Here is a 5855-nt window from a genome sequence, read left to right as displayed (position 1 = left end):
GACGTAAGGTTATTCATTAGCTCAAAGGTTGGAAATGAGAAAATTGTAACTCCGATACCAAACCAATTATCAATGTTAAGCGTTCATGGCAGCTTAGTAGGTAGTTGATTCCTGGGTTGCAGTCCATGTTCCTTCGTTCCAGCAGTAATTTTAATTGTAAAGTGTGCCTGGAGGGAGGTATTGAAACATGTTGAGTGTGCGTTTAGTAGCACACTTGGAGTTAATCAATGCCATGATTTTTGTGTGCGGCATCGATTATCAATTATTAGCGAGTAGAAACATAATGTCAAAACAATCATCAGCTTCAAACAGACGTAGTTATATTATATATGTTATACAGGACTGCTTATTAAAAAAGGAGAAAGGAAGGCACTGAAATGATAAAGAAAATAACGAAACCAAAATTAAGGATACTTATGGAGCTGGTGAAATTAACTCCTTCCTTAAATACCAATTCACTGTTGACTTTGAGATAAAATTAGTAAATTCCTTTTAAGGGTCCTGCGTTATAATGAGAACCATTTCAAGATCACTAGAATGGTAGAATACAACGAGCATTGCATGCTCGTTTCTTACTGCTTTTATTTTGTAATTATTTAATTATTTAGCTATATATTATACAATATCTTTGTCGCATAGTAGCGGGGTAGTAAATAAAGTGTTTCGTTTCGTTTCGTATAATTCTGAGTTATCAGCATTGAATTAATTGAAACTGACTGTTCCAAATTTTCATTTAGGGTCACTGGTGTCACATGAGTATTGAGTAATGAGTATGAGGATTTGTACATTAAGGAAGATAGGACTGTTGGGTATTCTTGGTATTTTATCCATCTTCGCCATACACAGTTTAAATGACACGGTAAGTGATTTTTCATAGTTTAGGACGTGTTAGTTCATTTCAAGATAAAAGTTGACCAACAAATTAAAACCGGTAATTAACCTTTTGAGCTGATTTCAGGTGATCACGGGAATACTCACCAAATTCATTGAATTTAGTATTCAATATCCTTCTGCCCGCAAATTGCTAAAAACATTTTAGTTCTCATTCCTTTTCTCCCTAGAACATCCTAATTAAAATTTGAATTAGAAGCTTTCAGGCAAACTGACAAAACTTATAACACTTGTAAGTTGTAATATGCACAAGACTTATACTTATGACACTCGTATTTATATAATCCAAACAGGGCACAAATACAGCAAAATGTTTTAGTTTCAGCTTTATGGACAGTGTTCAACCCCTACCTTGGCATCCTTGACTACGAGTGAGTCTTCCCCTGTTATCACATCTCAAACCATCTTCTCATCCGGACACTGCACAATGGAAGGAAGAGCTGAAAGCGTCCAAAATAGATGTTCCCCTACTAAGGGTATACATCACAATGGGGCGGATCTGCAGGTTAGTTACTAAGGGCATACATCACAATGGGGCGGATCTGCAGGTTAGTTACTAAGGGTATACATCACAATGGTGCGGATCTGCAGGTTAGTTACTAAGGGTATACATCAAAATGGGGCGGATCTGCAGGTTAGTTACTAAGGGTATACATCACAATGGGGCGGATCTGCAGGTTAGTTACTAAGGGTATACATCACAATGGTGCGGATCTGCAGGTTAGTTACTAAGGGTATACATCACAATGGGGCGGATCTTTAGGTTAGTTACTAAGGGTATACATCACAATGGGGCGGATCTGCAGGTTAGTTACTAAGGGTATACATCACAATGGGGCGGATCTGCAGGTTAGTTACTAAGGGTATACATCACAATGGGGCGGATCTGCAGGTTAGTAACTAAGGCCAGGGTATACATCACAATGGTGCGGATCTGCAGGTTAGTTACTAAGGGTATACACTATACATCACAATGGGGCGGATCTGCAGGTTAGTTACTAAGTGTATACATCACAATGGGGCGGATCTTTAGGTTAGTTACTAAGTGTATACATCACAATGGGGCGGATCTTTAGGTTAGTTACTAAGGGTATACATCACAATGGGGCGGATCTGCAGGTTAGTTACTAAGGATATATATATCACAATGGTGCGGACTGCGGATCTGCAGGTTAGTAACTAAGGCCAGGGTATACATCACAATGGGGCGGATCTGCAGGTTAGTTACTAAGGGTATACATCACAATGGGGCGGATCTGCAGGTTAGTTACTAAGGGTACACATCACAATGGGGCTGATCTGCAGGTTAGTTACTAAGGGTATACATCACAATGGGGCGGATCTGCAGGTTAGTTGCTAAGTGTATACATCACAATGGGGCGGATCTGCAGGTAAGTTACTAAGTGTAGGTACATCACAATGGGGCGGATCTGCAGGTTAGTGGAAAAGAAGTTATACTTTGTTGCTTCTGATCGTGAAAGTCAATTATGGTCAATAAATATTTCTACGGCTCATAAATTCATTTCAGGTATCGGATTTGGTGGAAAATCTCCCATTCGAGCAAGGAACATTAGGTTAATTTGTTGCACTAATAGTACAGACAGATCCGTCTGAAAAAATCGATCTGCTGACACGCAAAGCTTACAAAGGACTTTTGACGTTTTTGAGTCCTAATAGATGTCCTTTATGGCTGACCAACTTTTCCAAACTTTTCCACGTGTCGTAAGGCCACTTTTTGCCACTTTACCACTTTTTACCACCTTTCTTGTTTGTCGAATATCTTTAGTTGTGAACATCGTAAAAGGTTGCGGATCAATCGAGTGTGTTCATATTATCAGGAAGAAAAACTTTTATTCAAACAATTTTTACGTCAGATAATAAGTTAATTGGATAATTATCAATTAACTAATTAGCAAAATTCTAAAAAAATTTTATTGGCTCAAAATGATCAAATAGGGTACAGACGGGGGCGGGGTGGGGGACGGACTATACGGGGCGGGGGGAGGACGACGGGACTGGCAACGGTTATAACTGGACCTGCGGCCGCGGACGGCGGGCGGGGGCGGAGGACGGACGCGGGACGGGGGTGCGACGCGGGGGGACGAAGGGGGACGGTGGCGGGGGTGGGGACGGGGGACGGTACACGGGGAGGTGGGGACGGGGGGAACGGGGGACGACGACGGGCGCGACGTGCGGCCGTGGGGGGGCGGGGCGGGGGGGGGGGGACGGACGCGGGACGTGACGATACGGGAGACGGGCGGGACCGGGACGGGGGGGGGGACGGAACGACTGCGCGGCACGTGGCTGAGCGGGCGGACGATAGCCGGACTTGCGATCCAGGTGGGTGGCGGATACGCGGGGGATACGGAGGGGGACGGCGTCGACGGGCGGACAGGGTGGTGGGTGAGAACGGGGGACGGGGGGATACGGGTACGACTGGCGGGGGCGGACGGGACTATCCGCGACGACGGGGGGGGACGACGACGAGGGAGGGGGGGGACTCGGGGGGATAAGGTACGACCGACGTTGGACGTATACGCTCGCATGTGACGGGGACGGGTTCGACGGACGGACGACGCGCGGGGGGACGGGACGAGGCGACGATACGGTACGGGGTGATACGGACGACGGGACGGGGGTGGAGGACGCGCGGGTACGGGGACGTATACGGGGGTTGGACGGACGCGGATACGGGACCGGGGACGACTGACGGGCACGGGACTCGGCCGCGACGGGGGACGGATACGGGTACACGGGGACGCGGATACTACGTGACGACGGGGAGCCGAGGGTGGCGGATACGGGTGGACGTGGGGGCGGACGGGGGACGGTACGGGGGGACGCGGGGACGTACGGTACGGGCGGGGGGGGGGGGGAGGGTACGCGGGCGGCAGCGCGGACAGCGCGGACGAACGGACCGGTGACGCGGAACGGTGGGCTGGGCCCGGTACGGGGGACGGATACGACGACAGGTCGGAGACCGGACGGGGACGACGACGCTGCGACAGGGGACACGTCGGCCAGGCGATCGCCGTGGACACCGGCGCGCGTGGCCGGGTACTGACGCGAGTGGCGGGCGCGAGGGACTGGGCGACGTTCGGACGACGGCGCGGAGCGGCGACGGGCGGACTGGACGGGGTGGAGACGCGTGGGGGTGGTGGGGGGGGGGGGGGGACGGGGCGTTATACGGGGACGGGGTACGGGACGGCCATACGGATACGGCGAGGGGAGGTGATACGGGGACGGACGGGGGGACGACAGCGAACGGCGGTTGACGACGATAACGGGGGGTGACGAAACTTTCGGGGATACGTACCGGACGACGATACGACGCGGGGGGGGACAGACGGATACGCGGGGATACAGGGGATACGACGTGGGGGGGGGGGACGACGCGGACGGGACGACCGATACCGACGTACGGGGGGAACCGGCCGGGGGATACGACGGGGTTACGGGGGGACGTGGATCCGGGATACGGACCACAGGGACGACGGACGGGGGGGGGGTACGGGACTCATGGGACGGACGGGCGCGGGGGGACGGGGACGCGGGGGGACGCGCCGACGCGGATATACGCGCGGGGGGGGACGGTGACGACGGTTGGGCGGGGGGATACGTGGCGACCGATGTAACGCCGACGGGGATACATGCGGGGGAGGCGCGCGGACGACGCGGACGTACGCGGGGGGGGGGGACGGGTGACGATACGGGTCGATACGGACGGAACGGCGGCGGGGGACGGGGGGACGTATACGGGGACGTGCGGCATAGGCAGTACGAGACGGGGTGACTCCGCCGGGACAGGGGGGACGGGGCGGGGGCGAGGGGGGGGGGGCGGACGAGGGCGGGTACGGGGGACGTGGGGTAATACGGACGGTACGGGGACGCGGAAGGGGACGGGGCGTGCGGACGCGAACGGGGGATACGTCAACGGGGCCAGGGGGGTGGGCGCGGGGCGGGCGGGGTGGGGGGGGAGGGACGACGGGGGCAGGTGCGGGAGCGACGGCCACGCGGCAGCGGACGGGCGGGTGGGAGGGGTGACGGACGTGGCGAGGGGGAACGCGCGGCTACGGCTGGCGTGCGGGGTGGCGGAATTAGGACGCCGGGGTACTGGGGACGATGGGACGGGTGGTACGGTGGGGGACGAGAACGGGGGACGGGACGCGGGGACGAGGGGTACGGGGCGCGGGACCGGGACGTGCGGGGCTGCAGGGGGGGACGGGAGACGGGAGGACGGGACGCTGGTGACATCCGGGGCCAGGAGGGTACGGTGGGGAGACGACGGTACGGGGCGGGGGACGGACCGGTACGCGACGGGGGGGGGTACGGGGCGGGGTGGACGGAGGACGGGGTGGGTGGTGGACCGTGGACGATACCGTCAGTACGACTAGGAGGCGGTAGGCGGCGCGGGACGACGGGACGACCCCGGGTGTGGCGTGGGGGACGACGCGGGGGGTGACGGGGGACGCGCCGACGGGCGGGACGGTACGGGGCGTACGGTACGGCGACTGGATACGGGCGGGTGGGGCGACGTTGCCGACGATACGGGGGGGGGGACGCGGGGGGGACCGACGACGGAGCGGACGAAGGTGGGGTCTGGGGCTGGGGGGGGCGCGGGGGCCGGGCTGGATACGGGGCCGAGATATACGACCGAACGGAACGTGACGCGGGTTCGTGGGGGGCGGGACGGTACGAGGGGACGGGGAGGCGGGACGGGGACGGGGACACGGGTGGGGTGGGGGGGGGGGGACGAGGGGGCGGGGGGGGCGGGGGGGGGGACAGACGGAGCAGGGGACCGCGACCGGGGGTGGGACGAGAGGGACGAGCGCGACGTGGTACAGTGGGGGGGGAATACGGGTGCGCGGGCGGGCGGGAGAACGGACCGGGGACTTGGACACGACACACGACCTGACGGACTCCGACGCCGGGGGGGTACCCGGACGACTGGGTCGGCCGGGACG

The 5855-nt window shown here is 57.2% G+C and overlaps 1 long non-coding RNA gene across 1 annotated transcript; it reads left to right on the top strand.

Moving 5' to 3' along the window:
- Positions 1-709: 709 nt before the first annotated feature.
- Positions 710-2472, top strand: LOC134813624 (uncharacterized). The gene is made up of 3 exons (XR_010160042.1): positions 710-859; positions 1211-1396; positions 2420-2472. It is a non-coding gene; the product is annotated as an uncharacterized LOC134813624 (long non-coding RNA).
- Positions 2473-5855: the final 3383 nt, after the last annotated feature.

The sequence above is a fragment of the Bolinopsis microptera genome, chromosome 3 (assembly GCF_026151205.1).
Source record: "Bolinopsis microptera isolate Bmic1 chromosome 3, MBARI_Bmic_1.0, whole genome shotgun sequence".
Classification (NCBI taxonomy): domain Eukaryota; kingdom Metazoa; phylum Ctenophora; class Tentaculata; order Lobata; family Bolinopsidae; genus Bolinopsis; species Bolinopsis microptera.
Note: the sequence above shows the minus strand (reverse complement) of the source record. Positions and strands in the feature narration are given on the sequence as shown.